General features: G+C 42.7%; 1 long non-coding RNA gene across 1 annotated transcript; it reads left to right on the forward strand.

Annotated features, from left to right (window-relative positions):
• The first annotated feature begins 19,859 nt into the window (after positions 1–19,859).
• On the forward strand, positions 19,860–20,434 carry LOC135375617 (uncharacterized). The gene is made up of 2 exons (XR_010417302.1): positions 19,860–19,896; positions 20,313–20,434. It is a non-coding gene; the product is annotated as an uncharacterized LOC135375617 (long non-coding RNA).
• The last annotated feature ends 1,874 nt before the right edge of the window (positions 20,435–22,308 follow it).

Consider the following 22,308-nt stretch of genomic DNA (forward strand, 5'->3'; position numbering starts at 1 on the left):
GTGAAGGCGTCAAAAGAGCCGGAGAAATTCCACGGCGCAGCTGAATAAATAATTGGTATTAGAAGCGCAATGTAGGCTACCGATTATGACAGATTTCCTAACTGTCGTGGCCATTGGCCTTCTCGTCACCAGTATGTCTACATGCCGAAGCAAAGTGCGGCAAGCAGAAAACGACACACACCACCGCATGTCGACATTTCAAAATTCTATCATCGTGACAACAGGCATTTGGTCTGGTCACCCGGCAACAGGTTCACAACGACACAGTGATCGGCGAAGACGAGATACGAAAAATTAGAAACGTCGGAGCATGATAGCAGCAGTTGAGAAAGCATCCAAAGACGAGCGTTATGCAAATATCGCCTCTTATATTTGAGCTTTATGGGCAGGGGCACGTTGAGGGTAGACAACAGTGAAGCAGAGCATCAACCATAGTATAAAACTAATCAGAATGGGACTGAACACACGGCGTTGCGAACGCGCCCAGAAAGTACACGCTTCCCTATACTTTTCGCTTTTGCAGAATAACATGATCGCGGCGATGAGCGCGATCACGCAATAATCGCGCTCAGGGCAAACAGCCTCATCGCAATCACATTGTAGTTCCCATGAGTGCCTGCAGAGGCGCGGCATCGTTATCGCAATACAGGAATCACGAAATACAGATTACTCCCGCGTGCGCGATCGCGGTCACCACAGGTTCGTGATGTTATTTCAACGCGCCGTGATCATCCAGCTTTCACTCTTCAGAGCCGAAATAAAGTTGTTGTTGTTCTACATCTGACAAAGTAACCCACACATGGTCAAAAATTGGATGATATTATCAAACGGCACAAGAGAGTGCTATCCAGTAGAAGGGCTGGGTGGAGTCGGACATGGTATCTGTAGAATGCAGTGAAATACTGTTGGCGTTGGTGTTCGAAGTGAGAGCAGGATGCCAGTACGTGCAAGAGAGTCAGGCTGTCACCGCAGTGCGCGCAAGCTGGCGGAGCCTGACCTCTGAGTAGGTGGCTATGCATGGTTATGCCATGTGTGCCCAATCCTCAATCTCGCGTAAAGAACTTCGGAGGATCTGTTGATGTGTTCCGTCCGATGCGGGGGGGGGGGGGGGGACGTGTGACTGTGTGACGTGTAGCTTGTTATTTTCTTCCGTGTCCCACTCCTGCTGCCACTGTGTGTAGACGGCTCTCTTTAACACTGGCAGGATGTCTTGGTAGAGTAGTCCTAGACCTGACTCCTCTTGCGCCAACGCTCGCTGAGCCTCACGGTTGGCGCGTTCATTCCCCGGGATCCCAGTGTGGCTGGGGATCCAGCAGAGACAGATTGAAGAGCCTCGGGAACAAAGCTGAGTCGTAAGCGCCCGTACTCGCTTGACGAGGTTAGATCAGGAGGGCCTTTTGTGTATTTCACGTGTTAAGCGCGGACCCCATAACAAACGACACGCGACGCGCTGCAGAATTTGTCGCTGTCGCGTCTGGTCATGCCACGGCTTCCCGGTCCATTTGAGCAGCGACATTTCGTCGCCGAGAAATGATGTTTTTGGAGAAGCAATGCTTATTTTATTCGAGCTAAGTTGTAAATTGCCATAAATATACCAAAAATATCATTTCATTCGCCAAAACGAGGAGAACTTGTAATGAAGGTGCTATGTAATATTCGCCGTAACGCAGTGGCGCTGCGGTTGAAGTTCCAAACGCCCCGCCCTCTTCTTCGTCTGCTACTTTTGTTGGTTGCCCTCTCTACCCTTTCTCTTGCCCACGCGTTCAGTTCTTGTTTCACGCCGCCAAATCTAGCTGGTTTTGTCAAACAACAGGCAACGAACTCGGCGACATGCTACAAATATCTACTGGGAGTAGATGCAGAAAGATTCAGCCGCGACAAAGCTTTTTTGACGCTCGCGTGGCGGCAGTGACGTCGATTTTGTCGCTTCTCGCGTGTATCTGCCGCGTGTCGCTTGTTATGGGATTCGGGCTTTAGGGATTAGGTCAGTTCATGTAGAACATGCACCAGTCGAGAATAACCAAGAATACGTCAGGAGGGCTTTTTCGGTGTTTGACACGTTGGCGATTCGGTGAGTTCATGTGGAACATGCACCTGTCGAGGCTAACCAAGGTTAGGTCAGGAGGGCCTTTGATGTGTTTCACACGTTGGGGATTGGGTCAGTTCCTGTAGAATATGCACCCGTCGAGACTAACCAAGGTTAGGTCAGGAGGGCCTTTTATGTGTTTCACACGTTGGGGATTCGGTCAGTTCATGTAGAACATGCACCCGTCGAGACTGACCAAGGTTAGGTCAGGAGGGCCTTTTATGTGTTTCACACGTTGGGGATTCGGTCAGTTCATGTGGAACATGCACCTGTCGAGGCTAACCAAGGTTAGGTCAGGAGGGCCTTTTATGTATTTCACACGTTGGGGATTGAGTCAGTTCATGTAGAACATGCACCCGTCGAGACTGACCAAGGTTCGGTCAGGAGGGCCTTTTATGTCTTTGACACGTTGGGGATTCGGTCAGTTCATGTAGAACATCCACCCGTCGAGACTAACGAAGGTTAGGTCAGGAGGGCCTTTTATGTGTTTCACACGTTGGGGATTGGGTCAGTTCATGTAGAACATGCCCCCGTCGAGACTAACCAAGGTTAGGTCAGGAGGGCCTTTTATGTGTTTCACACGTTTGGGATACGGTCAATTCATGTAGAACATGCACCCGTCGAGACTGACCAAGGTTAGGTCAGGAGGACCTTTTATGTGTTTGACACGTTGGGGATTCGCTCAGTTCATGTAGAACATGCACCCGTTGAGGTTAACCATCAGGAGGGTCTTTTATGTGTTTCACACGTTGGCGTTTCGGTCAGTTTATGTAGAACATACACCCGTCGAGACTGACCAAAGTTAGGTCAGGAGGGCCTTTTAAGTATTTCACAAGCTGGGGATTGTGTCAGTTCATGTAGAACATGCACCCGTCGAGACTGACCAAGGTTAGGTCAGGAGGGCCTTTTAAGTATTTCACACGCTGGGGATTCGGTCACTTCATGTAGATCATGCACCCGTCGAGACTTACCAAGGTTAGGTCAGGAGGACCTTTTATGTGTTTGACACGTTGGGGATTCGCTCAGTTCATGTAGAACATGCACCCGTTGAGGTTAACCATCAGGAGGGTCTTTTATGTGTTTCACACGTTGGCGTTTCGGTCAGTTTATGTAGAACATGCACCCGTCGAGACTAACTAAGGTTAGGTCAGGAGGGCCTTTTATGTATTTCACACGTTGGGGTGTGGATCAGTTCATGTAGAATATGCACCCGTCGAGACTGGCCAAGGTTAGGTCAGGAGGGCCTTTTAAGTATTTCACACGTTGGGGATTGGGTCACTTCATGTAGAACATGCACCCATCGAGACTGACCAAGGTTAGGTCAGGAGGGCCTTTTATGTCTTTGACACGTTGGGGATTCGGTCAGTTCATGTAGAACATCCACCCGTCGAGACTAACGAACGTTAGGTCAGGAGGGCCTTTTATGTGTTTCACACGTTGGGGATTGGGTCAGTTCATGTAGAACATGCCCCCGTCGAGACTAATCAAGGTTAGGTCAGGAGGGCCTTTTATGTGTTTCACACGTTGGGGATACGGTCAATTCATGTAGAACATACACCCGTCGAGACTGACCAAGGTTAGGTCAGGAGGGCCTTTTAAGTATTTCACAAGCTGGGGATTGTGTCAGTTCATGTAGAACATGCACCCGTCGAGACTGACCAAGGTTAGGTCAGGAGGACCTTTTATGTGTTTGACACGTTGGCGTTTCGGTCAGTTCATGTAGAACATACACCCGTTGAGGTTAACCATCAGGAGGGTCTTTTATGTGTTTCACACGTTGGCGTTTCGGTCAGTTTATGTAGAACATGCACCCGTCGAGACTAACTAAGGTTAGGTCAGGAGGGCCTTTTATGTGTTTCACACGTTGGGGATTCGGTCGCTCCATGTAGAACATGCACCCGTCGAGACTTACCAAGGTTAGGTCAGGAGGGCCTTTTATGTGTTTGACACGTTGGGGATTCGGTCAGTATGTGTAGAACTTGCACCCGTCGAGGCTAACCAAGGTTAGGTCAGGAGGGTCTTTTATGTGTTTCACACGTTGGCGATTCGGTCAGTTTATGTAGAACATGCACCATCGAGACTAACCAAGGTTAGGTCAGGAGGGCCTTTTATGTGTTTCACAGGTTGGGGATTGGGTCAGTTCATGTAGAATATGCACACGTCGAGACTGATCAAGGTTAGGTCAGGAGGGCCTTTTATGTATTTCACACGTTGGGGTGTGGATCAGTTCATGTAGAATATGCACCCGTCGAGACTGGCCAAGGTTAGGTCAGGAGGGCCTTTTAAGTATTCCACACGTTGGGGATTGGGTCACTTCATGTAGAACATGCACCCTTCGAGACTAACCAAGGTTAGGTCAGGAGGGCCTTTTAAGTATTGCACACGTTGGGAATTCGGTCAGTTCATCTAGAATATGCATCCGTCGAGACTGACCAATGTTAGGTCAGGAGCACCTTTTATGTGTTTCACACGTTGGGGATGGGGTCAGTTCATGTAATACATGCACCCGTCGAGACTAATCAAGGTTAGGTCAGGAGGGCCTTTTATGTGTTTCACACGTTGGGGATACGGTCACTTCATGTAGAACATGCACCCGTTGAGACTGACCAAGGTTAGGTCAGGAGGGCCTTTTAAGTATTTCACACGCTGGGGATTCAGTCACTTCATGTAGAACATGCACCCGTTGAGACTGACCAAGGTTAGGTCAGGAGGGCCTTTTAAGTATTTCACACGCTGGGGATTCAGGCACTTCATGTAGAACATGCACCCGTCGATACTTACCAAGGTTAGGTCAGGAGGGCCTTTTATGTGTTTGACACGTTGGGGGTTCGGTCAGTTCATGTAGAACACGCACCTGTCGAGGCTAACCATCAGGAGGGTCTTTTATGTGTTTCACACGTTGGCGATTGGGTCAGTTTATGTAGAACATGCACCCGTCGAGACTACTAAGGTTAGGTCAGGAGGGCCTTTTATGTGTTTCACACGTTGGGGATTCAGTCACTTCATGTAGAACATGCACCCGTTGAGACTGACCAAGGTTAGGTCAGGAGGGCCTTTTAAGTATTTCACACGCTGGGGATTCAGGCACTTCATGTAGAACATGCACCCGTCGATACTTACCAAGGTTAGGTCAGGAGGGCCTTTTATGTGTTTGACACCTTGGGGGTTCGGTCAGTTCATGTAGAACACGCACCTGTCGAGGCTAACCATCAGGAGGGTCTTTTATGTGTTTCACACGTTGGCGATTGGGTCAGTTTATGTAGAACATGCACCCGTCGAGACTACTAAGGTTAGGTCAGGAGGGCCTTTTATGTGTTTCACACGTTGGGGATTCGGTCAGTTCATGTAGAACATGCACCCGTCGAGACTGACCAAGGTTAGGTCAGGAGGGCCTTTTATGTGTTTGACACGTTGGGGATTCGTTCAGTTCACGTAGAACATGCCCCCGTTGAGACTAACCAAGGTTAGGTCAGGAGGCCCTTTTAGGCATTTCACACGTTGGGGATTGGGTCAGTTCATGTAGAATATGCACTCGTCGAGACTGACAAAAGATGAGAATGAGATTTCTGAAAAATCGCCGGCGAGAATTGCCTTTCCCAGAAAGCACCGCGTACATGGCAGTCTAATGAGATGTCTGAAAAATCACCGACGAGAAATGCTTTTCCCAGAAAGCACCGCGTACATTGCATTCTAATGAGATTTCTGAAAAATCACCAGCGAGAATATCCTTTTCCAGAAAGCACCGCTACATGGAATTCTAATGAGATTTCTGAAAAATCACAGACGAGAATTCCCTTTTCCAGAAAGCACAGCGTACATGGCATTCATTTCCCGGTATTTAAGCTCCAGAGAGAACCCGCACACACACGTGCTGAGGTCTGTTGCGCTGGGCCAGGTGGCGCTACAAAGCTTGTGTGTCAGCGCCGACATTCTGAAAACACGCTCACAAAACAGTCATTAAGCAGTGGCCCAGTTGGTGTGCCGTTACCACGTGTCGTCTGTTCTACCGTTACGACGAAGTCGAAAGGATTGAGAAATTATTTCCCAGAAAGTTGCTGAAGCACGTGTACGATGTACAGCAGGATGTTTACAGCAGCTACGTGGTGTTAAAGGGAAAATGGACGCTGGGAATGAAGTGAATAATAATGTACCTGTTGCGCGGGTGTCGCGAATGACGCTGTTCGTTGGAATATTTAGTGTGCTGCTCCGGCGCACTGGGTTGCCAAAGTACAAATTTAATTATGCGAAAACTCTGGCTGAACACAAAGACGAAGAAAATTAATTCTCACGGTGCATATATAGAATTGAATAGGCATTTATCGAGACGTTTGCCCTCCTAACTGAAATGCGGTCAGTGGTTTGGCATATAGCCTTTCTTGTTGAGATGAGTGAACAGTAATAACTGGACATCTAAAAGAAAAGGGCCAACTGTTTTATGACCCAGCACACGAATACAGTCGTAGTCCGTTAATATGGACCCCGTTATAATTGACAACTCGAATTATGAACGAGTTTTGTGAGGACTAAATTTTTCAGTGCATTTTATTTATTTATCTATTTCTGTTTTTCTGGTGCCCAGGAACGGCCAGAGGGCCTCCCTAATGGTGCACAATACAAATAGTCAATACAAAGAAATGAATTAAAACACCATAATTACATAAAATAAAACAAGAACATCAGTACTGCGACAAAGAAAAAACTATATAGATGGCGAGGCAACAACTGGCCTAGCTTTGGACCCAACATGGCGGAGGCATCGAAGTTGCCGTACGACATCAAGTAGGTCACCACTAAACAGATCAAAAACCCCGTAATGGGAGTTATATACAGTTTGAAGCCTCAGAGTACTATTAGTACAGAGTAACTATTACCACATACATAAAATGTTCTGTGGGTTCTAGTGCTGCAATGTGGAACATAGAATTTGAGCCTTGATACGATCGCAGCTGAATAGATTTGGTTATGGAAGCATTTGTACAAAAACAGCAGGTCACGATTGGTTCGCCCTGTGGACAAAAGAGGAATTGAATAACGACCACAATTTTTTTTTTCCACAGAGGCTTTCGGGCTTTTTTGCCATAGTTACCCCGCACCGTTTGGTGTAAATAAAATTGCATTATTTCATTCATTCAAAAATCAGGAAAACGATAGTTCGGAGTTCTCAAAAATTTGCGTTGCACGCCTTCAAGTTTGTCCGAATTAGCCTTACGAGCTGAGTACCATGCAACGGAGTCTGGTTTGGTCTGGTTTACATGGAAACTCGCTTTCGGACAATGAACGGTTCCAGCACGGTAGAAACCATATGTAGTCCACGTATTTTTGTGTCGTTATTATGTACGGTATCGATATGGAGGGCAAACGTCTCCTCACATTCTACAGGAGAGCTGTTGAAAGTAGGACGTTTCGTTGTACAAAGGGAGCTGTAGCATCGCCTTCACAGCTGTCCACAAAAACCATTATAGCAAAATGGGTTATTTGTGGACACGAATGGCCTGGAAAATGCCATATGACGGCACGACTCTTCCGACATGACGTCCACGGGAGATTGACCCTCGTGTAAGGAGTTGTGCTTTTAGTAGTGCAGTCGCTCTCAGCGGCTTGTGAGAACAGAGGCGGTGCAGTTGTCAAGGTAAGTTGTCAGGCTCTGGTGTCGACGACTTTAGCAACGCCAAGTCAGCGGCACATCTGCTATGGCTCAAGTGGGACTAGAAACGGCTCTTCAATTCTTTGGGGACAATGGTGTTGAGCTGCAGCCTCTACATGTTGCCGACATTTCGCTGAGCTTAAATCGATGTGCAATCGAGTATATCTGCAAGTAGGCACTAATTCTGGGTGTTTTTTTCAATAAAGCACTATTGTTTTTTTTTATTTGCTCGGTATTCGATAATATGGACGATTCGCTTCATGGATGATTTTGGTGGGGACGAAAGTGTCCATATTAACGAGAGTAGTGATAGATATAGCACTTGTTAACAATGGGCCGCTCAGGTTACATGCGACACGCACACGCACACGCACGATAAGATATCTCAGAAAACAATGGAAATCACGTATCGATAGTGTGAACAATGGGTTCCCAGGTTTCAATAACATGCGCCGCCAGGATAAGGTAACGGTTAACTCAGGTAAACAATGGGAACTCACGTGTCGATAGTGTTTGATAGGCACCTGGTTGCACATTTAATGACACTTAATAACACGCAATGACGTTTAATAACACGCAATGACATGTAATAACACGCAAATGACATTTAATAACACGCAATAACATCCGATGACATTTAATAGCATTTTCCGATCGGGTTGACGTCACGATCAGTCCGTCACCTACGCTGGTTGCCGCGTCAGAGCGCCAGGTAGGTTTCCGACCATGTGTAGTTTTGGTTTCGGTTTGAAATTCCCACCAAGCGCCCTCTAGTTTTCAAGCTTTGGCCGTCTGTAGTTTCGGTTTCGTTTGAAAAAACAAATGGATGTCGGGGCCCGCCACCTAGGTTGGTTGCCGCGCTAGAGCGCCAGCTAGGTTGGTTTCTGACCATGTGTAGTTTTGGTTTCGGTTTGAAATTCCCACCAAGCGCCCCATAATTTTCAAGCTTTGGCCGTCTGTAGTTTCGGTTTCGGTTTTAACAAAATGGATGTCGGGACCCGACGCCAAGGTTGGTTCCCGTATAGTTTATGACCATGTGTAGTTTTAGTTTCGGTTTGGAATTCCTAGGTTTTGAATGGTTGCAGAAGCCCCCTTGTTTCAAGCTTTAGACCGTCTGTAGTTTCGGTTTCGGTTTGAAAAATGCATGGCGCGTGACAGCATGATTTTTTTCCCCATGCCACTGTGATAAGTACACCCAAATAATGATGTATGTCGGAGACCAGACAACAGTGTATATATTCCTTTTTTATTTTAGCACATTATTTTTCTACTCTTTTATTTAACTGTTACAAATTACCAGATTCTTGTTTGGCATCATCCTTGTACAAAAGCAATCTGCAAAACAAAGGAAAACGAAACATCCTGTGAATGCTTTTCTCAATCAGAACAAAGTGTGGGACGGCTAAGATCTTGATCGGGTGCCACGCAACAACAACAAGCAGCATTATCAAAGAGTCGGCTAACGTTTCCATTTTCCGATATGTCTCTCATACTGTGTCGTGCATTTGCGTTGGAGTACGGCCTTTGGACATGCCACACGCTAAAGCAAATAACCCGCTGACAATACTCTCAACAATCACTATAAAGTAGAGGTGTTCTATAGACATGCATTTCCAAACTTGTGTTGCTCATTGTGACAACAGCAAGCAACGAATCAAGAAACAGCGCATGACCGCGTATTGTGGTTATCAGCTGTGATGGTTTCGAAATAAAAACAACCAAAATGGCATAAGGGCGAGGGGTACACTCACATCTTGCATGACGAACTAGCACTGGGAACGGGACAGAGAGAAGAGGGTCGTCCGTGGAGGTTCGTTCACAATCACCGGACTCAGTCTTCGACAGCTAGCTTATAAGACCCTTGATTTTTGTTTTATTTCAAGGGAAGGAGGGATCACGTGAATGCATCGTGGACAGCTTCTCCTTTCGCAGGAGCAGCATGTGAAATGCGATACCCCTCTTGCCGACACGCTCTTCTTTCTTCTTCTTTTTGTATGATAACACAAGCCGCGAAACACTGTGGCGGAGACACCCGTCTGGCTTTTTCCAAGTGCTCTTTGGGAACGCCAACCACACAAAAACATTATCGTCCTCGCAAGATGTGTTTTCGACTGCTGCACAAAGTAAATAGAGTTATATATGTGACAGTTGAATGAAATCGGTGCTTGATAGTGTACGTCAATAAGACGCTGTCGCTTTGTAGCACGTTGCATGATCTCGAAGCGAGTGGAATACTAAAACGGTTTCACTCATTCTTACGTGACCGTTAGATTAGTAAAACGAAGGATGTACCTTGAAACGAAAGAAAAAAAAAAGGAATCGATTGTATGAAGCGCGGAATACATTTCCTTTGGAGATTGCCAGATGACTTGATTTCGACGATTATTCGCTAATCGCTAGAACTTCAAACAGCACAATATTCGTCTCAACTTGAAATGGTTCCATAAAATGTGTCCTCTTGACTGCTGTTAAACTAATTTTAATAGGTCCTTTCGAGCAAGGTATGCTTTCTGATTAGGCGGAGGTATCCAGTTTGGCTCTCACGTTTAACCATAACTTCTTCATTTTAATATCGAACACTTTTTCCTTGAAGTGCATTTAGCTTCTCGTAAGAAGAGCAAAATGGTATCAGCCGAAAATTGTCTAATGGTTCACGGCGCTCGATATGGTCATCGAGTTCAATGAATGTGGATACATGAGATGCTGAAACTCTCACAAATGAATTTCTGCTCTTCAATCATCGTTGATCCAAACGATGCAAATCCTACCAGATATGAACACAAGGTGTCAAATAGAACTCTGTTAGCGTCCCGATATGTATGCGGCTGACATATGGGTGATAGTGAGTATAATAGGGAAAAATGGTTAAACATATAACCAGACCGCGATCTGTAAATATATGATAGTCTACATTTCAGCAGGTTAGGTTTAGTAGGTTCTCCCCTCATCTCTATGTTGTCGATCTATAAGAAAGCATTCAATTAGGTCCAAATTACGATCTTTATCAATTGATAGATTCGAAATGATAGCTTTCCAACTCAATGTCGAATAATTATCTTGGATGATATAACATAAGATATTGGTTGGCGTGCCTTATCCATCCTGGGGGTGTGCTAGCTGTTCACTTCACCGATTTCTAATAGCATATAATAATTGATTCCTTACACATACCTACTTGCGAATCGTTCACATGTTGCTACATGTTGGTACATATAGCTACATTTGATTATCACGAATATGGAATACTTAATTCTCTTGTGAGTGTCTGTATAGCTTGAAATGGGATAGTATCTATTCTTTACATGTGTTGTCTAGAATGTCTTATAGAAATGGTTTGCCCGCGTGTGGACATTGAGTCTATCCACCATGTCCCCCTGTTAATGTATGATTTCTATCGTTTCTTGCGTTAACTATTTACAATTATTGCTAAGATTGGTTGCAGGTGGATCTATCCCTGTCTCTCGAGAAAAAGATGGAGGTTACATATTTGAGTATCAGATGTCCTATAATAAAAAAATGAATTTGATTTGATTGTCATCGTATGGATTGAAAACATCTTATTGAAGCTAAAAGCCGTGTCCCTGATGTAAAATAATTATCGCTGGCTTTGATTTCATTCTTCAGATAGAAACATAGTGGTCGTGGTTTGTCGTTTTCATAGACTGCTTGAGTCTCACTCCTCTGCCTCTGTCGATTTCTTGGTGACTGCCTAATATGCTGTGAGAGACTTGTTCTGGGCGGTCGGTTTCTATCATAAAGAATAGTTATTTCTAGCATTGATTTTTTATTTTTTTAGATATTAAGTTGTGGTATAGAAAATTCACTGATTGGTCTGCTGAACCTCTGGGGATTGATTCCTCTGTCGTAGAATAATTACAGTTAGCTCTGATTTTATTCCCTAGATGTGACAAAAAAGTGTGGTGTAGATAACAAAATATTTTTACTCATGCTTTACTTGTGCTTACCGTCATGTCATACGATGCCAAATAAAGTTTAACTTGATACATTCGAATTGGTAACTGAGTCTTAATAGTTAGCCTGGATGACCTGATGCAACATCGAATCGATATTGTAAGGAATGGGAGTATGCAACGTACATAACTCTACAATTTCTATAATATCTAGGGAATATAATCAGAACTAACAACAATTGTTCTATATCAACCCTCCCAGCAATAGGCCATCCATCCAAACGCTCACTTTTCTATGTCACAACTATTTTTAATATCTGAGAAGGAAAATCAATGCTAGCACCAAGTATTCTTTATCATAGTAGCCGACCAGCTACAATCAATCTCTTGTACCACATTATTTCAGTCATCAAGGAATCGACACAGGTGAGACTCAAGCGGTCTATCAAACGAAGAACAACCACCACTATGTTACTATCTGAGGAATAAAATCACAGCAAGGGATAATTGAGTCTCTGTATGCAATACGGGGATAAGTCGAAAATCCCAAACCGAGAAAACTGCGAGTGAATATTTGGTAAAGTAGTTGCAGATAAGTTCCCTCGAATAACGCAAATGTAAAATGTGTAACATATATGCGTGTGTCTACTCTACATGCATGTCCCGTTAGCGTCCTTTCTGAGCGTGTGATTTAGCAGAGATTGAACAAAATCCAGGAGCATGACATATCCCCTTTTTCTATATAACAAAGCACGCACAGGGCTTTCGTGCAGGAAAAAACACTTTTCATGAGTCGGACTTTCATGGTGACGGCAGGATGGCCGAAGTTACCTTTGTGCAGTGGAGCAGCCTAGATCGTGATTATCGTGCTGCTAAACGAGCATAATCTTGAAAATAATGTTCTGTATGACCAGCAAAACATTACGTATTAATATAGTGCGCACGTTTTCCGATTAAAACTCTCAGTAGCACTGCTGACACTGTTACGTGAGGTAGGAAGAACATGTTTTTCGATCGGAAGTCCAAGTTGATTTCTGCACCCAAGCAAAATTTAAGCTACACCATTTCTACGCATGTGTAGAAAAGGGGTATGATCTGAATGTCCATCCCATTGACACACATGCATTTGCCGTTTCTTACCCACCTGTTGGGAGTCAATAAATTGCAATACTGTCCTAAATTTTCTTTGGCAGGTAGATAATGGTATGTAGATATCATTGCAACAAAAACACTAAAAGGGGATAATTTGACTTATCCCCTTATTGCACATAGAGGTTCAATCATTTTATGTGAAAAGCACAACCTTTAATTCCGAGAAGCGATTCTCAATCAACATGCTGGCAATTAACTATTATAGTATGTTGCTAATATTATCCGAAACGATCGACTGCACAACACAACACAGGATGGATAAAGCAGCATAAACAACATGCTGCATAATGTAAAACCCCGAGACTAGGGAACACGAAAGGACAAACACAACACGAAGTCGTTTCGTGTTCCCTAGTCTCGGGGTTTTACATTATGCAACATCTTCACCAGCTCGCTTGCTTCCTAGCCTTTTTTTTCACTGTCATAAACAACATGTTATATATTTTCATCGCGGTTAATTACGACTCTATGAAGCGCGGAATACATTTCCTTTGGAGTTTCCCAGATGACTTGATTTCGACCATTATTCGCTAAAACTTCAAAGAGCGCAATATTCGTCTCAACTTAAAATGGTTCCACTCCTGACTGGTGTTAAGCTAATTTTGATAGGTCCTTTCCAGCTTATCACATCTAGGGAATAAAATCAGAGCTAACTGCAATTATTCTACGACAGAGGAATCAATTCCCAGAGATGTGTCCAGCGAACCAATCACTCAATTTTCTGTACCACAACTATTTTTTAAATCTCAAAAATACAAAAATCAATGCTAGCAATAATTATTATTTATGATAAAAAACCGGCCACCCACAACAAGTCAATCACAGCATATTAGGCAGTCATCAAGAAATCGACAGAGACAGAGGAGTGAGACTCAAGCAGTCTATGAAAACGACAAACCACCACCACTATGTTTCTATCGGAAGAATGAAATCAAAGCTAGCGATAATTATTTTACATCAGGGACACGGCTTTTAGCTTCAATAAGTGTTTCAAGCCATACGATGACAATCAAATCAAATTCTTTTTTTTTTATTATAGGACATCTGATACTCAAATATGTAACCTCCATCCTTTTCTCTAGAGACAGGGATAGACCCACCTGCAACCAACCTTATCAATAATTGTAAATAGTTAACACTAGAAACGATAGAAATCATACATTAACAGGCGAACATGGTGGATAGACTCAATGTCCACACGCGGGCAAACCATTTCTATAAGACATTCTAGACAACACATGTAAAGAATAGATACTATCCCATTTCAAGCCATACAGACACTCACAAGAGAATTAAGTATTCTATATTCGTGATAATCAAATGTAGCTATATGTACCAACATGTAGCAACATGTGAACGATTCGCAAGCAGGTATGTGTAAGGAATTAATTATTCTATGCTATTAGAAATCGATGAAGCGAACAGCACATCCAGGATGGATAAAGCATACCAACCAACACCATATATTATATGATTCAAGAAAATTATTACATATTGATACTATTGGAAAGCTGTCATTTCGAATCTATCAATTGAAAGACCGTAATTTGGATCTTTGGGCCGGGAAGATCTTTTCTTGATCTTTGGGCCAGTACCGCTTGCGGTGCTGTTCCGGGAAGACCTTTTCTTGATCTTTGGATAAGATTTGGATTTGAGATCGACAACATAAAGATGATGGGAGAACCTACCTAACCTTACCTACTAACCTACTGAAATGTACACTATCATATATTTACAGTACGCGGTCTCGTTATATGTTTAAACAGTTTTCCCAATTATACTCGCTGTCACCATATGTTATCCGCATACATATCGGGATGCTAACAGGGTAACATTTGACACCTTGTGTTCGTATCTGGTAGGATTTGAAAACAACTTCAATGACAACAGCCTCAAAATAGACAAATGTTGTAATTGTCGTCTGAGCATCATATGTTGTAAGCATTACTATGCTACACATCACGATGAGAAAAAAGAGATAACATTTATTTAGAAGGCATGGCACGAGTGGGTGACGCAAGTTTTAATTAAAGAAGACAATCTGAAGGATCAGGAAGTGTCAGTGTCAATCGAGTGAAAGCAAGAACATCTGAAAAGAACACTAAATAATGTTTACATAACCACGGTCAAATTTGAGCATAAGTAAGCAGTGTACATCTGTTAAGTGCGAAATGATCATCAAAACTTCAAAAAACTTATCCCATCAAGCAAAACATAATCTTTATTTGCTTTTCTTTCATTAGCATTTCTTTCATGACTAATATTTTTTTCTTACTTCATATCGTTGACTAGGTGACAGAGGCACAAACGTTTTACATGTATCACTTTGATTAAAGTAATTTGTTCATCATTTTTGTTTGCTTTGTTCAGTTACTTTGTTCAATCGTTAATTATGTGTACAATTTTTTAATTGCAAACCGTCTTCAGGATAGCGCTTCTATAATTTGGATAGTGAACATTGATTTCGAAAGCATGACATGGGGCTGGGAACACTGAAATACTCAGCCTCGGATGTGATAGGAATCCTCGCTGATGGATTGCCTTTCATAAAGAAATCGGTCAGATCGAATAACCATATCCAAGCAGTGTATATCGAATGAATCATTACAGATTTTCTTGCCATTCCATCTGTATATTGATAGGTAAAGTATTTTTTAAGTCATATCACATGATGTGCCCGCTCTATCAAATCCATGCAATTATTTGCGGCTCGCAGTTGACATCACCGTTTGGATCAACGATGATTCAAGAGCAGAAATTCATTTGTGAGAGTTTCAGCATCTCATGTATCCACATTAATTGAAACTCGATGACCATATCAAGTGCGGTGAACCATTAGACAGTTTTCGATTGATACCATTTTGCTCTCCTTACGAGAAGCTACATGAGATTGTGCAAGTTTGTGGCAGTCAAATGCTTATTCCTAAAACGCTATGGTACACGGCTAAGACATCTGACTGTACTGATGAATGCTGTATTCAATCGACTTATCATAAAGAAACACTATTTGGTACACTCTCAATTCATCACTACTCAGGACAAGGACGGCAAACGAAGGATTCGTAAGTTGGAAGATCACTTCAAGGAAAAAGTGTTCGATATCAAAATAAAGAAGTTATGGTTAAAAGTGAGAGTCAAACTGGACACCTCCATCTAATCAGAAAGCACACCTTGCTGGAAACGACCTATCAAAATTAGCTTAACACCAGTCAGGAGTGGAACCATTTTAAGTTGAGACGAATATTGCGCTCTTTGAAGTTTTAGCGAATAATGGTCGAAATCAAGTCATCTGGGAAACTCCAAAGGAAATGTATTCCGCGCTTCATAGAGTCGTAATTAACCGCGATGAAAATATATAACATGTTGTTTATGACAGTGAAAAAAAAGGCTAGGAAGCAAGCGAGCTGGTGAAGATGTTGCATAATGTAAAACCCCGAGACTAGGGAACACGAAACGACTTCGTGTTGTGTTTGTCCTTTCGCGTTCCCTAGTCTCGGGGTTTTACATTATGCAGCATGTTGTTTATGCTGCTTTATCCATCCTGTGTTGTGTTGTGCAGTCGATCGTTTCGGATAATATTAGCAACATACTATAATAGTTAATTGCCAGCATGTTGATTGAGAATCGCTTCTCGGAATTAAAGGTTGTGCTTTTCATATAAAATGATTGAACCTCTATGTGCAATAAGGGGATAAGTCAAATTATCCCCTTTTAGTGTTTTTGTTGCAATGATATCTACATACCATTATCTACCTGCCAAAGAAAATTTAGGACAGTATTGCAATTTATTGACTCCCAACAGGTGGGTAAGAAACGGCAAATGCATGTGTGTCAATGGGATGGACATTCAGATCATACCCCTTTTCTACACATGCGTAGAAATGGTGTAGTTTAAATTTTGCTTGGGTGCAGAAATCAACTTGGACTTCCGATCGAAAAACATGTTCTTCCTACCTCACGTAACAGTGTCAGCAGTGCTACTGAGAGTTTTAATCGGAAAACGTGCGCACTATATTAATACGTAATGTTTTGCTGGTCATACAGAACATTATTTTCAAGATTATGCTCGTTTAGCAGCACGATAATCACCATCTAGGCTGCTCCACTGCACAAAGGTAACTTCGGCCATCCTGCCGTCACCATGAAAGTCCGACTCATGAAAAGTGTTTTTTCCTGCACGAAAGCCCTGTGCGTGCTTTGTTATATAGAAAAAGGGGATATGTCATGCTCCTGGATTTTGTTCAATCTCTGCTAAATCACACGCTCAGAAAGGACGCTAACGGGACATGCATGTAGGGTAGACACACGCATATATGTTACACATTTTACATTTGCGTTATTCGAGGGAACTTATCTGCAACTACTTTACCAAATATTCACTCGCAGTTTTCTCGGTTTGGGATTTTCGACTTATCCCCGTATTGCATACAGAGACTCAATTATCCCTTGCTGTGATTTTATTCCTCAGATAGTAACATAGTGGTGGTTGTTCTTCGTTTGATAGACCGCTTGAGTCTCACCTGTGTCGATTCCTTGATGACTGAAATAATATGGTACAAGAGATTGATTGTAGCTGGTCGGCTACTATGATAAAGAATACTTGGTGCTAGCATTGATTTTCCTTCTCAGATATTAAAAATAGTTGTGACATAGAAAAGTGAGCGTTTGGATGGATGGCCTATTGCTGGGAGGGTTGATATCGAACAATTGTTGTTAGTTCTGATTATATTCCCTAGATATTATAGAAATTGTAGAGTTATGTACGTTGCATACTCCCATTCCTTACAATATCGATTCGATGTTGCATCAGGTCATCCAGGCTAACTACTAAGACTCAGTTACCAATTCGAATGTATCAAGTTAAACTTTATTTGGCATCGTATGACATGACGGTAAGCACAAGTAAAGCATGAGTAAAAATATTTTGTTATCTACACCACACTTTTTTGTCACATCTAGGGAATAAAATCAGAGCTAACTGTAATTATTCTACGACAGAGGAATCAATCCCCAGAGGTTCAGCAGACCAATCAGTGAATTTTCTATACCACAACTTAATATCTAAAAAAATAAAAAATCAATGCTAGAAATAACTATTCTTTATGATAGAAACCGACCGCCCAGAACAAGTCTCTCACAGCATATTAGGCAGTCACCAAGAAATCGACAGAGGCAGAGGAGTGAGACTCAAGCAGTCTATGAAAACGACAAACCACGACCACTATGTTTCTATCTGAAGAATGAAATCAAAGCCAGCGATAATTATTTTACATCAGGGACACGGCTTTTAGCTTCAATAAGATGTTTTCAATCCATACGATGACAATCAAATCAAATTCATTTTTTTATTATAGGACATCTGATACTCAAATATGTAACCTCCATCTTTTTCTCGAGAGACAGGGATAGATCCACCTGCAACCAATCTTAGCAATAATTGTAAATAGTTAACGCAAGAAACGATAGAAATCATACATTAACAGGGGGACATGGTGGATAGACTCAATGTCCACACGCGGGCAAACCATTTCTATAAGACATTCTAGACAACACATGTAAAGAATAGATACTATCCCATTTCAAGCTATACAGACACTCACAAGAGAATTAAGTATTCCATATTCGTGATAATCAAATGTAGCTATATGTACCAACATGTAGCAACATGTGAACGATTCGCAAGTAGGTATGTGTAAGGAATCAATTATTATATGCTATTAGAAATCGATGAAGTGAACAGCTAGCACACCCCCAGGATGGATAAGGCACGCCAACCAATATCTTATGTTATATCATCCAAGATAATTATTCGACATTGAGTTGGAATGCTATCATTTCGAATCTATCAATTGATAAAGATCGTAATTTGGACCTAATTGAATGCTTTCTTATAGATCGACAACATAGAGATGACGGGAGAACCTACTAAACCTAACGTGCTGAAATGTAGACTATCATATATTTACAGATCGCGGTCTGGTTATATGTTTAACCATTTTTCCCTATTATACTCACTATCACCCATATGTCAGCCGCATACATATCGGGACGCTAACAGAGTTCTATTTGACACCTTGTGTTCATATCTGGTAGGATTTGCATCGTTTGGATCAACGATGATTGAAGAGCAGAAATTCATTTGTGAGAGTTTCAGCATCTCATGTATCCACATTCATTGAACTCGATGACCATATCGAGCGCCGTGAACCATTAGACAATTTTCGGCTGATACCATTTTGCTCTCCTTACGAGAAGCTAAATGCACTTCAAGGAAAAAGTGTTCGATATTAAAATGAAGAAGTTATGGTTAAACGTGAGAGCCAAACTGGATACCTCCGCCTAATCAGAAAGCATACCTTGCTCGAAAGGACCTATTAAAATTAGTTTAACAGCAGTCAAGAGGACACATTTTATGGAACCATTTCAAGTTGAGACGAATATTGTGCTGTTTGAAGTTCTAGCGATTAGCGAATAATCGTCGAAATCAAGTAATCTGGCAATCTCCAAAGGAAATGTATTCCGCGCTTCATACAGTCGATTCCTTTTTTTTTCTTTCGTTTCAAGGTACATCCTTCGTTTTACTAATCTAACGGTCACGTAAGAATGAGTGAAACCGTTTTAGTATTCCACTCGCTTCGAGATCATGCAACGTGCTACAAAGCGACAGCGTCTTACTGACGTACACTATCAAGCACCGATTTCATTCAACTGTCACATATATAACTCTATTTACTTTGTGCAGCAGTCGAAAACACATCTTGCGAGGACGATAATGTTTTTGTGTGGTTGGCGTTCCCAAAGAGCACTTGGAAAAAGCCAGACGGGTGTCTCCGTCACAGTGTTTCGCGGCTTGTGTTATCATACAAAAAGAAGAAGAAAGAAGAGCGTGTCGGCAAGAGGTATCGCATTTCACATGCTGCTCCTGCGAAAGGAGAAGCTGTCCACGATGCATTCACGTGATCCCCCCTTCCCTTGAAATAAAACAAAAATCAAAGGTCTTATAAGCTAGCTGTCGAAGACTGAGTCCGGTGATTGTGAACGAACCTCCATGAACGACCCTCTTCTCTCTGTCCCGTTCCCAGTGCTAGTTCGTCATGCAAGATGTGAGTGTACCCCTCGCCCTTATGCCATTTTGGTTATTTTTATTTCGAAACCATCACAGCTGGTAACCACAATACGCGGTCATGCGCTGTTTCTCGATTCGTTGCTTGCTGTTGTCACAATGAGCAACACAAGTTTGGAAATGCATGTCTATAGAACACCTCTACTTTATAGTGATTGTTGAGAGTATTGTCAGCGGGTTATTTGCTTTAGCGTGTGGCATGTCCAAAGGCCGTACTCCAACGCAAATGCACGACACAGTATGAGAGACATATCGGAAAATGGAAACGTTAGCCGACTCTTTGATAATGCTGCTTGTTGTTGTTGCGTGGCACCCGATCAAGATCTTAGCCGTCCCACACTTTGTTCTGATTGAGAAAAGCATTCACAGGATGTTTCGTTTTCCTTTATTTTGCAGATTGCTTTTGTACAAGGATGATGCCAAACAAGAATCTGGTAATTTGTAACATGTCCTTCGGTAGTTAAATAAAAGAGTAGAAAAATAATGTGCTAAAATAAAAAAGGAATATATACACTGTTGTCTGGTCTCCGACATACATCATTATTTGGGTGTACTTATCACAGTGGCATGGGGAAAAAAATCATGCTGTCACGCGCCATGCATTTTTCAAACCGAAACCGAAACTACAGACGGTCTAAAGCTTGAAACAAGGGGGCTTCTGCAACCATTCAAAACCTAGGAATTCCAAACCGAAACTAAAACTACACATGGTCATAAACTATACGGAAACCAACCTTGGCGTCGGGTCCCGACATCCATTTTGTTAAAACCGAAACTGAAACTACAGACGGCCAAAGCTTGAAAATTATGGGGCGCTTGGTGGGAATTTCAAACCGAAACCAAAACTACACATGGTCAGAAACCAACCTAGCTGGCGCTCTAGCGCGGCAACCAACCTAGGTGGCGGGCCCCGACATCCATTTGTTTTTTCAAACGAAACCGAAACTACAGACGGCCAAAGCTTGAAAACTAGAGGGCGCTTGGTGGGAATTTCAAACCGAAACCAAAACTACACATGGTCGGAAACCTACCTGGCGCTCTGACGCGGCAACCAGCGTAGGTGACGGACTGATCGTGACGTCAACCCGATCGGAAAATGCTATTAAATGTCATCGGATGTTATTGCGTGTTATTAAATGTCATTTGCGTGTTATTACATGTCATTGCGTGTTATTAAACGTCATTGCGTGTTATTAAGTGTCATTAAATGTGCAACCAGGTGCCTATCAAACACTATCGACACGTGAGTTCCCATTATTTACCTGAGTTAACCGTTACCTTATCCTGGCGGCGCATGTTATTGAAACCTGGGAACCCATTGTTCACACTATCGATACATGATTTCCATTGTTTTCTGAGATATCTTATCGTGCGTGTGCGTGTCGCATGTAACCTGAGCGGCCCATTGTTAACAAGTGCTATATCTATCACTACTAACGAGGCACAACTGTAGTTGCTCTTTCCTGAGACGTCTGCTTCCCCACGTAAACCACCCTACAATGAGCACACAACAAACAGCCATTGAAAAATCACCGACGAGAATTGCATTTTCCAGAAAGCACCGCGTACATGGCATTCTAATGAGATTTCTGAAAAATCACCGATGAGAATGGCCTTTTCCAGAAAGCACCGCGTACAAGAGAGGACCCGCACACACACGTGCTAAGGCCTGTTGCGCTGGGCCAGGTGGCGCTACAAAGCTTGTGTGTCATCGCCGACATTCTGAAAACACGCCCACAAAACAGTCATTAATCAGTGGCCCAGCTGGTGTGCCGTTACCACGTGTCGTCTGTTCTACCGTTACGACGAAGTCGAAAGGATTGAGAAATTGTTGCCCAGAAAGTTGCTGAAGCACGTGTACGATGTACAGCAGGATGTTTACAGCAGCTACGTGGTGTTAAAGGGAAAATGGACGCTGGGAATGAAGTGAATAATAATGTACCTGTTGCGCGGGTGTCGCGAATGACGCTGTTCGTTGGAATATTTAGTGTGCTGCTCCGGCGCACTGGGTTGCCAAAGTACAAATTTAATTATGCGAAAACTCTGGCTGAACACAAAGACGAAGAAAATTAATTCTCACGGTGCATATATAGAATTGAATAGGCATTTATCGAGACGTTTGCCCTCCTAACTGAAATGCGGTCAGTGGTTTGGCATATAGCCTTTCTTGTTGAGATGAGTGAACAGTAATAACTGGACATCTAAAAGAAAAGGGCCAACTGTTTTATGACCCAGCACACGAATACAGTCGTAGTCCGTTAATATGGACCCCGTTATAATTGACAACTCGAATTATGAACGAGTTTTGTGAGGACTAAATTTTTCAGTGCATTTTATTTATTTATCTATTTCTGTTTTTCTGGTGCCCAGGAACGGCCAGAGGGCCTCCCTA

Source organism: Ornithodoros turicata, chromosome 1 (assembly GCF_037126465.1).
Source record: "Ornithodoros turicata isolate Travis chromosome 1, ASM3712646v1, whole genome shotgun sequence".
Classification (NCBI taxonomy): domain Eukaryota; kingdom Metazoa; phylum Arthropoda; class Arachnida; order Ixodida; family Argasidae; genus Ornithodoros; species Ornithodoros turicata.